General features: G+C 43.9%; 1 long non-coding RNA gene across 1 annotated transcript in view; it reads right to left on the bottom strand.

Annotated features, from left to right (window-relative positions):
- Window positions 1–527: 527 nt before the first annotated feature.
- LOC138414262 (uncharacterized) overlaps window positions 528–16,419 on the bottom strand; it is a 49,332-nt gene continuing 33,440 nt past the window's right edge. The window contains exon 3 of the long non-coding RNA XR_011246714.1: window positions 528–621. This is a non-coding gene — a long non-coding RNA (uncharacterized lncRNA). The remainder of the gene's footprint in view (window positions 622–16,419) is intronic.

Genomic DNA, 16,419 nt, shown 5'->3' with positions numbered 1-16,419 from the left:
CTGCCATAGTAAAGTACCACAAACTGGGCGGCTTAAAACGACAGAAATTTATTGTCTCACAGTTCTGGAGGCTAGAAGTCCAAAATCAAGGTGTTGAGGGAATTCCCTGGCAGTCCAGTGGTTAGGGCTCCGTGCTTCCACTGCAGGGGACACAGGTTCAATCCCTGGTCAGGGAACTAAAATCCCACATGCTGTGTGGCCGAAAAAAGAAAAAAGATCAAAGGTCTCGCTCCCTCCAAAGTCTCTAGGGGAGGAGGATTCCTTGCCTTTTCCAGCTCTTGGTGTCCCCAGGCAGCCCTGGGCTTGTGGCAGCATCGCTCCACTCTCCGCCTCCATCCTCACATGGCTGTCTTCCCTGTGTGTGTGTGTTTCCATGTCTCTTCTCCTTATAAGAACACCAGTCAGATTGGATTAGGGCTCACCCTAAAGATTTCATCTTCAATTAACTGCACCTGCAAAAACCTATTTCTAAATAAGGTCACATTTAAAATTTCCAGGGGGTAGGACTTCAACATACCTTTTAGGGCGATGCAGTTCAACCCATGGCAGGGGCACAGTAAGAAGCAGGGAACTGTCCGGGGCTCCTGCAGTGTACAGGTAGGAGGAGAGCAGCTGCGATGCCTGGGGAATGAAGAGGGGAAAAAGAGGTAAGATACAAGTTACCTTTTGTAAGTCTACCCACAAGACTAGTGGAGTGTGAGGGCAAAGAGCAATCAGGAGTGCCTTCTAGAATTTTGGATTACACAACTAGGAAGACAGGGGGGCCATTTATGAGATGAAAAAGTTAAGAGAAGGATCAAGTTTGGAGAACAAATCAATAGCTGTATTTGAAGCATGTTCAACTTGAGAGGCCCTTTAGATGCGCCCATGGACCTGTCAAAGAAGCACTTGAATCTACTTGTCCGGATCTCAGGGGAGAAGTCAGGATTAGAGCCCACGAGCCACAACCACTGAACCTGCACTCTAGAGCCCACGAGCCACAACCACTGAGCCTGCGCTCTAGAGCTCATGAGCCACAACTACTGAAGCCCGTGCACCTAGACCCTGTGCTCCGCAACAAGAGCAGCCACCGTAATGAGAAGCCCACGCATGACAACGAAGAGTAGCCTCCGCTCGCCGCAACTAGAGAAAGCCCGCGCACAGCAACGAAGACCCAATACAGCCAAAAATAAATAAACAAACAAACATTTTTCAAAAATCCAAAATAATCCTATAAGAAAGGATCCAGCTCTGTGTTTTGATGTTTGACTGCTGACAGTTCTTTTTTTTTTTTTTTTTTTGCAGTACATGGGCCTCTCACTGTTGTGGCCTCTCTCGTTGCGGAGCACAGGCTCCAGACGCGCAGGCTCAGCGGCCATGGCTCACGGGCCCAGCCGCTCCGTGGCATGTGGGATCTTCCCAGACCGGGGCACAAACCCATGTCTCCTGCAACAGCAGGCGGACTCTCAACCACTGCGCCACCAGGGAAGCCCAACTACTAGCAGCTTTTAAGCCTCATCCCTCCTGCTGCCCCTTCCACCCAGATCGAATAAAAAAGCCCGAGTGCTCCCTCTTTTGGTCCAGAGGGAGAGTCAGACCACGGAAGCCTTCTTCCATGCCCAGAACCAAGCCTGTCTCTCTTCCTTTCTCTCTCAAGACATTTTTGGACCAGCTTGGGAAGCCTATTCCGCCCTCCCCAAAAGCCTCGTTCTGTGGGTAATAAACTTTTCATACACCCTCCTGGTGTGAGTCTGGCATCATCAGTCTCAACGGATGAGACTCAACATGTTGAGACATCGTCAGTCTCAACATCAAAAGTTTTGGGTGGGAGGGAGTCCATCTCACTTGTTCCAAGTGGCTAAAACAAAACCCAGGAATCAATCATAAACTATTGTTTAGAGAAGAAAAGAAACATTTAGCACTCCAATAGAAAAGACAGAAAGCAGCTGGGAACACTAATGAAACAGTGTCCAATAAAATAGCTGAATCCACAAGACAGGAACCCCACAAGCCTGGGACCACTCAGACCCCGACCCCCTTTGCAGAGGGAGCGCAGAGCCGCACCAGCAAAGCTCGGATTAAGAGCTGGCTGGTAGCTAGCCGTGTTCCAATTCTACAAATCAAAATGTAAATTTGAAAGAGAAATGTTAGTAAATTATAGAAATTTGCCTTACGTGTTTGGGGGCCAGAGGATGGGTGGGGAGGCCCAAGAGATGGAGACGGGGTTATGAAGCACAGAGTATGAGGTAAAAAATCACATCCTCCCACTTGTGGAATAAGACGAATGATTTTACTACCTGGAAAGCATCTGTCGCTGTGGTTTAAATAATGTTTTTCCTAAACCACTTACAGTTTTCAGGCTAAGCTTTCTCGGAATCAGTAATCTCTAAACATGTGTGATATCTTGATCTCACACCCTGCTTTTTGTACTCGTTTGGAGGAAATATGCACCAGATTACAGGAAGGCTCATCCAGGCCAGGGGTGGGGAGAGGGGGTCTGGTAGAAAGGTCTCCACGGAAGACATGAGAAAACACAGCCCTTGTGCTGGTGCAAAAAAGGGGGGAGGGGCAATCAAGGAACTTTGAGTTATGCTGTAGGAAGGATGAGAGAGCTGAGTTCCAGCCCTGCTTTTCCATAACTGACCTTAGGAAACTCATTCAACATCTCACTTCCTCAATTTCTCCTCCAGAAAGCAATGAGGTTCAAGTGGATGGTCTCTAAGGTCTGAAATCACTACAGTTCCGTAATTCATGGTCTCTAAGCCAAAAGCATCAGGCTTAAAAAATTACAAAGAGGGGAGATGTGGCCAGATTCAATCCCCTTCGAGCACGACTCTTTTTTTTTAACTTGTGAATCCATCTCAGTGAGGTTCCAAGTCTCAGACCCTACAAGGTCCCCCAGTAAGTCCTGGGGGACCAGCAGCCCCTGTTATTTCCGGGGCTGGAGTCGATGGGTACCAGCCTCCCATCTCTGCCTCACACCCCTTTGGAAACCACACCAGTCATGAGGTGAACGGGAAATAGCTCAGCCCTTCCAGCTCCTGCAGATGTTGTACGGGGTTTCTCCGCAGGAGCCCCTCTCTGTAGCTGCAAGTGGCTGCTCTCGAGGAGACCCAACCAGAGGAGGGATGCAGTGAGGCCAGCCCCAACGCACAGAGCAACCGTAGCCAAAGCTGACTTAACCCACAGAATGTGGGCCGGGAAAAGGCTTGTTTGCTCTCCGTTCTGAAGGCATGAGAGAAGCTCCTGAGAACCAAGGGGTCAAGCTCAGGATGCCCTGAAGAATCTATATTTTAATATTTTCTACATCACGCTGTTGACCAGCCAGCCGCCTGGCACATCTGTTTCTAGCTACGAAACCATTCGTGGAAAACACTCTAGCAAATGCCCTGCTCTCGCCTCCGCTCGAATCCCCGCCTCAGGTCACTCCTTCTCCTCCAGGACCCCAGAAAAACCAAGACAAATGTGGCTGCTCCGTGGTGAAGGTGAACTGAGCTAGGTCCTATTGACTCAAGGTAAGACTGCAAAAGTCACCACTAATTTACATCTAAGCTGCATCCAGTTATACCAGGAAATAGAGTCAGGCTTTGCCTCCTGACATTATGGCTTTTTCCCTCTTGTGCCAAATCACGAGCCGTGATCTTCCTCCTCGTGATGGATATATGGTGATGGAATTAGCTCCTCCCTCTTCCCTGAAAAATGGAGAGATCTTCCCGACCGTTTTTAAGCCCTTTTACCCCTCCTCTTGTCTACGAAGGTCTTCATCCACATGGAGAGGGTGGCGGGCCTGCGAAGCTGAGGGACATCCTGCCTGGCCAAAAGAAAGAGGACTTTCACTTTCGATTACAAGATACACCCACAGGATTAGTGTTGCCCTCATCCTATTTACATAATTCAAAGAGCCAATCAAATATGGAGGGTGCATTCAGTCTTTGGGGAACTAGGATTAAGAGTAAGAGATGTCCCTCTGGCTTAAGAAGAGCCCATGGTTAGCAGGCCACCTCTGATGAGAAGTTCCTAGTCCAGAAACACTGCCCCCCTGCACACACACACACACACACACACTCTCACACACAGCACTCAGGAGAACAAGCCCATGATGTGCACATGAACGACAGCATCAGGACTTTCGACAAATAACGACAGTTACTCCCGCTTGTCCTGGGCGTTGCCAGGTACTGTGCTGGCCATTCTCCTCTCTGGTCCCGGATTCTTCACCTTGGTCCCCTCTTTGCTGCTCCTCTTTCCCCAGCCCTGACATCCACATCCACAAGTCCCCTCTGATAGATGTCAGTGCATTTCCATTCAAAAAGATGGATAGAGTGACTGGGTATTCGTCATATTTGGACTACAAATTTTCTAGGAAAATACTGGTCATAGGAAAATGTATCCCTAAAATCCCAAGAACAAAAAAATTGGTGAACAATACCATTTAGGCATGTGAATTAGTGAAAAATAAAATAAAATACGATACAAATGCGAATTCCCTGGAGGTCCAGGACTTAGGACTTGGCGCTTTCACTGTCTAAGGTTCAATCCCTGGTCAGGGAACTAAGATCCTGCAAGCCATGCAGCACAGCCAATAAATAAATTAAATAATAAATAAATAAATAAAATATGACACAAATGAACATACCTCAGAAACAGAAACAGACTCACAGACATAGAGAATGGACTTGCCAAGGGTAGAGGGGAGGCTCAGGGGGAGGGAAGGATTGAGAGTTTGGGATTAGCAGGTGCAAAATACTGTATAGAGGGTGGATAAACAACAACCTCCTACTGCACAGCACAAGGAACTAGATTCAATATCCTGAGATAAACCATAATGGAAAAGAATGTGGAAAAGAATATATAGGTGTATAACTGAAACACGTTGCTGTACACCAGAAACTAACAACATTGTAAATCAACTATACTTTAATAAAATTTTTTAAAAGGTCTGACGTGACTTTTAAGTTCTGTGCTGTAGTACTAGGGTTAAAATTGACATAAGTGGTTTTTCTTTGTTTGTTTTTGCGGTACGCGGGCCTCTCACTGTCGTGGCCTCTCCCGTTGCGGAGCACAGGCTCCGGACGCGCAGGCTCAGCGGCCATGGCTCACGCGCCCAGCCGCTCCGCGGCATGTGGGATCCTCCCGGACCGGGGCACGAACCCGCATCCCCTGCATCGGCAGGCTGACTCTCAACCACTGCGCCACCAGGGAAGCCCGACGTAAGTGTTTTGAATATTTCAAATGTTACTCATTTTCTTCCTTCTGTCAGAGCTCATCTGGCTTTCCAATCCCGATCACCCGTGATGGTACACACCTGATCCTGTCAAACAGGGTACCTTGGTCCTCTCTGGTGTAAGATTCAGTCTGTTTCACATTATACTACCCCTTTCCAAGTCCTTCCTCACACCCTATTTCTCCTCAGCTTCTCCCCAGGGGTATCTCAGGCCTGACTTCATGACCGTGTGCGTGTGCGTGTGCGTGTGCGTGTGCGTGCGTGTGTGCGTGTGCGTGTATGTGTGCGTGTGCGTGCGTGTGTGTGTGCGCGTGTGCGTGTGCGTGTGTGTGTGTGTGTGTGTTCAGTTGATGAAAATGCCTGTTCTGGTCCTCACGGCTGCTATGCTGGCATCTTGAGGACATGCCTCTGCATCTACTGCCAGGCTGGCTCTCAGAGTGTTTAATGCTCTGATGTGTATTGTGAAATCTAGCGCTTGACAAAAGTGCTCATTGGCTGGGGCACTGCTGGTCCTGCGCATCAAGTGCTCTCCTCTTTCACGTGGCTAATAAGCCTCCTTGGAAGCCCGACATTGTTCTCAGAGTCATTAAAGACCATGCATGAAATATCAGCCTCTGGCAAAACTAACTCCAAATAGTTCCCTATTAATAAGTATGGTGTAACAATCCCACTGGCAAGGGATGAAACTAACTGCCTGTAAATGACTAAGTGGTCTCAGTGTAACTGCGACCTTGTGCAGCTGAGCCCTGAAGAACACGAGGTGCTTTCTAGCTGGAACACTTCAGAACTTAGAGACTGTCCTTGCTGTTGAATTATAAAGAGCTTGTCTCACTGGATTAATGTCCCCCGTGTTCCACACTCAAATGTCATCTTAGCTAGAAACCTCAGTTTAGACACCCATTGCCCTGCAAGCCCAGAATGATAATCTATTTCCAAAAACCTGGTTGGGTTTTCCAGAAAGAGCCAATTTGCAGATTTGGGGATGCCTTATCTTCCTCTGATTGCCTCCTAGCTTCTTCCCCATTCTACTCCACCAGATCCTTCCAAAAAGGAGGAAATGAAAGCTCTTACAGTCCAACAGAGCAAGCCTTCTGATGCCTTTTGCATCTCAGGTCTGCAGAATATTTGTGGCTAAGAAAGATGCTGAAAACTGCTGCCCTGGACTAATCTCAGCCTCATCAGAACCAGGTGAAGAAAAAGGGAAGGGAAAGGGTACTAATTTTAATGTGTGCAAGCAGTGCTGGGCAGTAGCATAGTGTAACTTGTTTGTTTATTATCTCTGTGTTACACATGAGAACATGCAGGCTCAGAGAGGCTATTAAACGTGCGCATGGTCACAGCAGTAGGAAGGCTATGATTTGAACTCATGCTTCTGACCCAGAAACTTGTGCTATTTCCCCAGATCCATTGCCCTGTGTGGTACTTGACTACAAGGCAAATGAAAACAGAAGAGGTTTTTTAATAGACACCTTTATCAGACTGAAGAAGTTTCCTTCTCTTCCTAGTTAATTGACAGATTTTATCATAAATGGACATTGAATTGATCAAATGCTTTCTCTCAGTCTACTGAGATGAAACTATGTTTTGTTTTTGTGTGTATATGTGATTTTTTAGTTTGTTAACATGGTGAATTACATAGATTGATTTCCAAATTTTATAACAACTTTGCATTCCTGGAATAAATTATTATATTCCTGGCCATAATATATAGTTCTGTTTATATGTTTTATGATACCGTTTGCTAAAATTTTGTCAAGACTTTTTACAACTATTCTCATGATAATATTCTTTCCTTATAGTGTCTTTTTGTCATTTTATTACTGTTTACTATTTATTAAAAGGTAATGTTAAATAACATTGTAAATCAACTATACTTCAATAAAATTGTTTAAAGAAACTTTTTTAAAAAGGTAAGGTTAGCCTCATAAGGTGACTTATGAAGGATTCCCTTTACTTCAATTGTCTGGAAGAGTTTAGGTAGAACTGATATTTTTTCTGCAAATGTTTGTTATGATTGATCAGTAAAGCATCTGGGCCTGTAGTTTTCTTTGTGGGAAGGTTTATAACTACAAATTCAATTTCTTTACTAGACTTAGGACTATCTAGGTCATCTATCTCTTTTTGAGTGAGCTTTGGTAGCTTGTATTTTTCAAGGACTGTATCCATTTCATCTAAGTTGTCAAATTTATTGGAATAAGATTGTTCAGAATAGGCCTTTATTATCTTTTAATATCTGTAGGGTCTGTAATGATGCCACATCTTTCATTTTTTTATATTGGCAATTTGTGTCTGCTCTCTTTTCTTCCTGATCAGTATAGCTAAGGTTTATCAATTTTATTGGTTTTCTCAAAGAAGAAGGTTTTGACTTATTAATATTCTCTATTAATCTTCAAGTTAATCTCATTAATTTCTATATTGTTTCATTTCTTCTTCTTACTTTAAGTTTAGTTTGCTCTTTTGATTATTTGTTTGTTTCCTAAGTAGGAAGCTGAAATCATTGATTTGAGACCTTTCTTCTTTACTAATATAGGTATTTAGTGCCCTAAATTTCCCACTAAGTACTGAATTACTGGCATGTCACAAATTTTTATATGCTGCATTTTAATTTTAGTTTAGCAGAAAGCACTTTCCAAATTTCTCTTTTGAATTCTTCTTTGATCCCTGAGTTTTTTTTTTATAAGTGTGTTGTTTAATTGCCAAACATCTGGGAATTTTCCAGAGCTCTTTCTGTTCTTGATATCTAATATAATTCCATTACGATCAGATGGCATATGTTGTATAATTAGAATTCTCTTCAATGTATTGAGACTTCTTTATGGCCCCATATATGGTTGATCTTAGTAATTGTTCTATGTGCACTTGAAAAGAATGTCTACCCTGTTGTGGTTATGTGAAATGTCAGTTAGGTCAAGTTGGTTAACAGTGCTGTTCAGGTCCTCTTCTATATCCTTGCCAACTTTTTTGTCTACTTGTTCTATTCATTATTGAGAGAAGGACATTGAAATCTCTGACATGATTGTAGCTTGGCTACTGATCTTTGCAGCTCTACCAGGTTTGCACTATACATATTTAAGCTCTGTTATTAGGTGCATAAACGTTTATGATTATAATGACCTCTTGATGAACTGACATCTATATCATTATGAAATGACCTTCTTTTTTTTAATTTACTTTATTCTGAAATCTACTTTGTCTGATATTAATGTAGTCACCCCAGCTTTCTTTTGATTGGTGTTAGCATGATATATCTTTCTTCATAGCTTTACTTTTAACCTATTTGTAAATTTATAATTAAAGTGTGTTTCTTGCAGATAGCGTAAAGTTGTGTCTCATGTTTTATCCAATCCAACAATCTATTCTACTTAATTGAAGTATGTATCAGTTTGCTAGGGCTGCTGTGACAAAGAACCACAAAGCAGGTGGCTTAAACAACAGCAATTTACCGTCTTACAATTTTGAAGGCTAGCAATTCAAAATCAAGGTCTCAGACAAGGTGGGCTCTTTCTGAAGGCTGTGAGGGAAGGATCTATTGTTTAATTTTGCATGGTTTCTATTTCTGTGCCTTCAATCTTTTCACTAAACTGTTCTTCTGTAACGTCTAGTTTGTTGTCAGTCCCATCCAATATATTTTTCATCTGAGACATTGTAGTTTTCATCTCTAGAAGCTCTACTGTAGTCTTTTTTATAACTTCCATGTCTCTAACTTTCAAACATCTATATAGAAAACAGTAGTATTAATAATATTTATCTTTTAATGTGTTTGTTCATTCTAATCTGACTATAGTCAGTTCTGGGTTTTTTGGTTTTTTTTTCTTGCGGTATGTGGGCCTCTCACTGTTGTGGCCGCTCCCGTTGCAGAGCACAGGCTCCGGACGCGCAGGCTCAGCGGCCATGGCTCACGGGCCCAGCCACTCCGCGGCATGTGGGATCTTCCCGGACCAGAGCACAAACCCGCGTCCCCTGCATCGGCAGGCGGACTCTCAACCACTGCGCCACCAGGGAAGCCCCATTTCTGGGTTATTTTTAATTGACTGACTTTTCATCATGAGTTGTGTTTCCCTTTTTCTTTGCATGCCTGATAATTAGGTGTCACATTTTAATTAGGTGTCACATATTTTGAGTTCTGATCTGTTAGGTAATGTATATTTTTGCATGCCCATAAATATTCTTGAAGTTTGTTCTGGGACGCAGTTAAGTTTCTTAGAATCTGCTTGATCCTTTTGGGTCTTGCATTTAAGCTTTGTCAGGCAGGACCAGAACAGTGTTTAGTCTAGAATTAATTATTCCCCACTATTGTAATCAAATCCTTCAGAGTACTCTATCCAATTCTCCATGAGTTATGAGCTTTTTCAGTCTGGCCAGAGGGAAGAGGCATTATTCTTGGCCCCATGTGGACACTGCGTACTATTTCCTCTAATCCCTTCAGACAGTTCTTTCCTGATCTCAGGTATCACCCATCCCTGGCCTTAGCTACATGGGATAGTGTGAAGGCAGGAGACCCCTCAGACTCTTCCCAGCCTCATGAAGCTTTGTATCTGTTGGCCTGGCATGTCTGGTATCACCCCATAAGTTGACAGAACTTCTCCTGCCACAGTTAGACCATTTGACCTATGAACCCCACCCCACCCTCTATCCTATTTGCTTCTGGGTCCTCACCTTCAGCTGGACAAACCCCTCTCAGTTCCTTGTTTGCTCTCACTCTTGTTTCACTCTCCCAAGCGATGATGGTGGCGTGCCTAACTGGGCAGTACCCAACGGTGAGGTCGGGAGTGGGGTGGGGCCCCCTTCCTGGAAGCTGACTGATGATCCTGAGATTGGTTCGTCTGTGAGTGGAGCCATGTCTAAATGGCCCCTGCTTCGGATCCAACATGAGAAAGGGAGTGGAGCTCAGTGAGGTCAAGAGGCTGGTGGAGAAGACAGAGGGGGAACTCCCTGGCGGTCCAGTGGTTAGGACTCCGTGCTCTCACTGCCGAGGCCATGGGTTCCATCCCTGGTCAGGGAACTAAGATCCCTAAGCTGCGCGGCACCGCCATCAATTTTTAAAAACTTAAAAAAGAAAGAGAGAGAGAGAGAGAGAGAGAGAGGGACCAAGGTGCCCCTGAGACAGTGAGTTAATAACAACAGACACTTATCTTTCGATCTCAAAGAAGCTAGAAGTACCATCCAGAAGTAGACACTCTTCCGTATTGCCATTAGCCGACCCTTCTCCTGGGGCCCTCCCCAGATACTCATCAACCTGTGGGGACACAAGTGCCCTGCTGGCCGTGGCCCCAGACCTCCCTCCTCCCACTGAGGCTAACTTTCTGCTGCATCTACTTCTACGCACATCTGTACGGCCACAGCCTTGACTTCATCTTGAAGTGGGCGCTCACTCTCACTGTCACCAAACAAACTAGCGGAAATAGAGGTGGAACCAACCCTACCCGCCCAACCCACTCGACCCCAACAAGAGTACTTGTCCCAGCCTTTGGCATGGCCTTAGTAAGGCTCTGCTGACAACTAGCTTTCAGACCAGCATCACCCCCTGCAGACCAGAGATCAGACTGGTAGCCCCAGGCCAGGTCTGGTCTTCAGAGGTATTTACTGGACCACATACTGTATTTACATCTTTAATTTCCAAACCTTTAAATGTCAGGAGGGTTTTTGTTTGTTTTTTGGTTTTTTTTATAAATTTATTTATTTTTGTCTGCGTTGGGTCGTCATTGCTGTGCACTGGCTTTTCTCTAGTTGCGGCGAGTGGGGGCTACTCTTCGCTGTGGTGCACAAGCTTCTTATTGCGGTGGCTTCTCTTGTTGAGGAGCACGGGCTCTAGGCCCGCGGGTTTCAGTAGTTGTGGCACGTGGGCTCAGTAGTTGTGGCTCGTGGGCTCTAGAGCGCAGGCTCAGTAGTTGTGGCGCACGGGCTTAGTTGCTCTGCAGCATGTGGGATCTTCCCGGACCAGGGCTCGAACCCATGTCCCCTGCATTGGCAGGCGGATTCCCTGCACGAGCAGGGAAGTCCTGTTAGGAGGTTTTTACATTAAAATATTAATTTGCAACCTATCTTGAAAAATTAAAAGTTATGGCAACAATGGATTGACCTATGTCAATGACAACTTCCTTTAAATAAGCACTTATGTCCGGGTGGTCACATTCTCCACCTGCTGGCTTCACTCATGTAATTTACCTGTTTGGTCCCCATAGGCATTGGAGATCGCTACCTCTGCCACAGGTGGAATCTTGTACAGGATAAACATAAGCAGACGCTTTTTTCTTCTCTTTGTGGGTGTCACAAATATAATGTCCAGATGTAAGACTCTTTTTTAAGGGAGCAAGGGCACAGAGCAGTCATACTAAATTATAAACTAAAGACAAAACTCATAATTTAGCATCAAGAAGTACTACTTTTAGGCTTTTCCTCTGGGCGCCTCACCTGCTTCAATTCTCAGAACTATGGTCTGTCTTTTGTCCTTTTCTTTCTTCTTCAAGATTTTTATTCTTTAAAGATTTCTTTTAAAACACTTATATACGGACACACAAGTGTTTGGCCACAGCATTGTCATCCTCTGCTTTGAAATGAAAACGGTATGGAAAACACATCACAAGCAAATTTTGAACCTTAAGAAAATGCGTATTTTAGCGCATGTTTTCAATTATAGTGGAATGAATTTGAAGCTATGGAGACCCAGCTTGGCACAGTGAACAACTGGCCTGTGATCATCCCCACAACTTTCATCGTCTGATACAAACCAGTCTTCCAAACAGAGCCTTCTGAGGTCAGCTTCCAAGTGTCATCTGGCCAAACCCAAACCTTTGACGAAAAGAGGAAAATATGTATTATCCAGCCCTCAAGCTCATACAGCAGAGAATTAACTCAGGACATGAGATGCAGCCACTTCATTTCTCCCGCACATGGCATCTCAGAAGCACCAGCCTGCCTTTCTACCATCTTTTGAAACAGGAAAGCCAATTAGAGTACAACTTTGTTTTTATACATGTGTTGGCTTAGAGAGATGGTCTGCTTTTAACACCTATCCAAGTTGAGTGAGTGTCTTTCCTGAGTTAAAGATGGCACAGTGTTATTTTATGGCCAAATGTATTATTTCTTTGAATGTATTATAGGCTGGAGGATTCCAGAGGCCAACACTAGACTCAAAGGATACTTGACAAGCTCGAGAGGAGTCAAATTAGCATGTACCAGGTAGACTCCAAAGGGTCACTGGTTTCAATGACTTCCCAGCCATTCTTTAAGAGGCTGGCAGTTCCACAGAAGTTCTCCTGCGCTGCTTCAAGAAGGAAAAACCAAGAGTAAGGACTCAGTTCCCAACCCAGGCTTCAACTAGGGCAGCTCTGGGGTTTTGGGGGGGTTTTGGCTGCGCCAGGTCTTAGTCGCGGCACGTGGGGTCTTCGTTGCAGCACGCAGGATCTTTTTTAGTTACAGCATGTGGGATCTAGTTCCCTGACCAGGGATTGAACCCAGGCCCCCTGCATTGGAAGCGTGGAGCCTTAGCCACTGAACCACCAGGGGAGTCCCGGCAGCTCTGTTTTAATATTAGCCTACTTTGAGTAACATTTCATTTAAGGAAAAATCTGATGGATAAAGAGTTTGAAAACCACTGCTTCAGGATATATACCATTTGGGCAACCTCCCCTCTTAAAAAATGTTTTTTTAATAAGTAGCACACATGACCTAATATAACTATCCCTTGCTATCTAGTGCTATTTGCTTCCTGAATTTAGTTACAGGAATCCAGACAGACACATCAGGCTGCTTCTATTGCGAAACTGCTACTAGGCTCACATCGGCAAGTTCATATTGAATCTTCAATTCATCATGTCATTTTGAGCTTTTCCCATTTTAATCACTAAGCTTCAATCATTAAACTTAGGAAGGATTACTGACACCCAGAAAGAGGATCTGACAAAAGACTCAACCCATCTGACTAATACTCAAGTCACATCTAATACTCAAACCCCCCTCCAATCATCATTCTAACAAAGAAAATGTTTTAAAAGTTTTCATGCATTTGGATTTCTGCTCATGTATGGAGCACACAATCGGAAACACAAAAACACTTGGTTACCCTTCAGCTGAGAAACTGAGAAACGTGAATCCTCCTGCAAGCGGACACAATAAACCATTCTCGACTACAGCACCTTAGGTAACTGGGCTAAGCAAAAAGCCACGCTCAGGGTCTAAAGGCAATGGGACACCTCAGGGCAATGGGACCCCACCGGAAGCCCTATACCCCTGTTCCTCAAATCTAAAGCTAGAAATCCTGACCAAACACATTCAAATATGCTTTGGGGAATATTTACACTGAATATTCAAAACCAGGACCAGCTTGGAATGCCCTGATTATACACTTGGCAGAGTCTTAAGTCCCTATGGGAAGTGTGGAGACCCAGAAGGGAAACCTAGATGTTAGGAGGAGCCCGGGGAGCTGGCCTCACCATTGTCTGTCGTGAGCCCTGAGCTTCACAGCTGTTTATCACAGGTGGTCCCTGGACAGGTGTTGGCTGAGTTGGGAGAATGCCCTGCGATGCTCAGGGACACGGTCAAGAACTTGTATTTGGAACCAGTTCCTAAAACTCTTATTCCACAACCAGAAAGTCCTGCGTGGCTTTCCTTTTGAAAACAAAATCAACATTTCTCACTTTGCATTCCTTTTTGCCAAACATGCAGGTTTCTTTTGAACATTTTCCATCTGACCCAACCTCAGTTAATTCTGTACATATTTTCAGACCAACTGTAGCAGACACTCCCCGTTCACCAAGAAGAAGACATAACGTGCACGTGAGGTAGGTCAAGAGGAGGAGCGAATACATAAGAGCCCAGGATAAGCTGAAGGACAGAGACCCAGACGGTGACCACTGCCAGGGTGACAGTGGCTAGAAGGCAGAGGCTATAAGCGAAGAAAAGCCCCAGATGTATGCCTTTCCCAAACCTCGTCTAATCACCAAATTCAACTTGTGTTTAAGGTTGTTCGTGTTCTCATAATTATAAAAGATGACTGAGGAAAGTTTACAGCCTTGACTCCTGTTAAATTCGCCCTCTGTGATCTTAGTTTCTCCATCCAGGACTGGACACAAACACACCAGCACCTACTTCTGGGAGTGCAGTATAGATGTCTGTGTTTAACAAGAGAACAGTCATGTAGGGTGACTTTCTCAAATCATTACATAGAATTATGGAAACTTTGGCAGTAAGGAAACTAAGTTTTTGGTGAAAGTCCAAGAGAGAAAATATATCGATGTAAAGTTCCATTTTTCCTTTATTCTCCCATTTCATGAAATCATTTGTTTTCCTTCTTTTTGTCTTTCTTCAATGATTATTTAATCACCATAGCTCCCAGTGGGGCAGGCAGGAGACTTCCAGCTTCAGAATGAGGGTGGGAATTGACATATAATTTCCAGATATCCATACTGGTCCAAAAGGGCAGCCAGGATGCCTAATTGCCCCATAAGTCACATATGTGAAGGCCTGAATCCTTGTTTCCTGGATCTCGAAAGTGAATTTTGTCGAGAAATTCTTTCCAATACCATATGGAGGTCCCTTCTCCAGTTCAGCCCACCAGTAGGCTCACAAGGTGAAGGAGTGAGTCTCAGGGACTGGAGAGAACTGAAGGAAAGAAGTTGAAAATTGGCAGAAGGAAAGTTGAACGTTCTCATTGACCCCGGGCTCTCAGGTGCACAGGTATTAAGTCACAAAGGGGACACAGGTGAGCATTGTTCATGGTCAGAGGGCAGAGCAGAGGAAGTGAAATTCAAGGAACCAAAGTATTAGCACTTGATTCTATCCCATCAAACTTAGGAAATATTATTTATTTCCTGATTTCGCTAAATAAAATGCTTCTAGAGCTAATGTTGCATTTGGTTTCTTCATTTCTTTTTTCCTATTGATATTTCAATTCTCGATTGGATGCCAGAAAATGTTAAATATTAGTTCCCATCTTCATAAATATTAGCATCTTAATATTAAAATATGAAAGGTAGAGAAGGAGAAAAGCTTTCCCGAGAGCACTAGCTCCAGAGGGAAATTCAGGGATGAGAGATAGCTCTAGGGCGTTTTGTTTTCCCTGCATCCTCCCTTCCAGGGTCAAGCAGCCAACTGCTCAATGGGATCCTTTATCCACCCAGGCAGGGCCAGTGCATTTCGTCCAGAGTAGCATCTTCTCTCAGGAATAATGTCTCAGTGCAAAAAACAAAACAAAACAAATAAACAAACAATGACTTTTTATCCTTTCAAAATGTGGACAAAGAAAAATACAGGGTGGAGATGGATGCTTTGCAAATGAAAGCCAGGTTTCTGCATCTTTTGTTAAGAGTTTTTAAAAGATGCTATGCTCTCAAGATTACGTATTAGCAATCACATAGCAATCAGTATTATTTCCATTCTTATAATATAAAGACAGCCCCAGACCTGTGAGCCTCTGATCCCAGTGGGGTTGTGGAGTTATTACCTTCAGGCAGGAAATCCTCATGTCTATAGACTAAATAATAAATAAATAGATATATGTACCACTTTTTCTAATGTTTGCCCGTGCTTTATAAATAATAAAATGCAAGCTTGTAGAAACATTACTAAATTCATATCAGCTTTGCACTGATTTGACATAAAAAATACACATAACTGCCATAAAGCAGATTAACTGGAAATGTCAGATTTCTTTCTTTTCTTTTAATCAACTTAATTTCGATTCTGAGTTCCCATCGCTCTTGGATAGGCAGGAAATTCAAGCTATTATTCTCCGGGTCCCCCTCACCCACAAGCAGCACTAGTGCTATGTCGTCAATTCTCATCCATTCTCCACGGTGATTTTGTTAAGTGTGTAAATCTTCAGTGAGTTTAGGTACCACCAGGTGCTTGGGATCCAGTCCCACTGGGTACAGCTCACAGCTGCTGAGGGCTGGCACCTGTCAGGACCAGGACCCCAGACATCTCTCCGCTCTGGGCCTCAAACAAGAAGTAAAATATGTAGCAGAACAAACAATATTTCTATCAATTATTCTACTATCACCTTGTATCAGCATCTAACTAGAAGACATTTCTAGCAATTATTCTACTATCACCTTGTATCAGCATCTAACTAGAAGACATTTCTATCAATTATTCTACTATCATCTTGTATCAGCATCTAACTAGAAGACATCTCTATCAATTATTCTACTATCACCTTGTATCAGCATCTAACTAGAAGACATTTCTATCAATTACTCTACTATCATCTTGCATCA

This window comes from Delphinus delphis, chromosome 14 (genome assembly GCF_949987515.2).
Source record: "Delphinus delphis chromosome 14, mDelDel1.2, whole genome shotgun sequence".
Classification (NCBI taxonomy): domain Eukaryota; kingdom Metazoa; phylum Chordata; class Mammalia; order Artiodactyla; family Delphinidae; genus Delphinus; species Delphinus delphis.
This window is presented reverse-complemented; position numbering and strand designations above follow the sequence as displayed.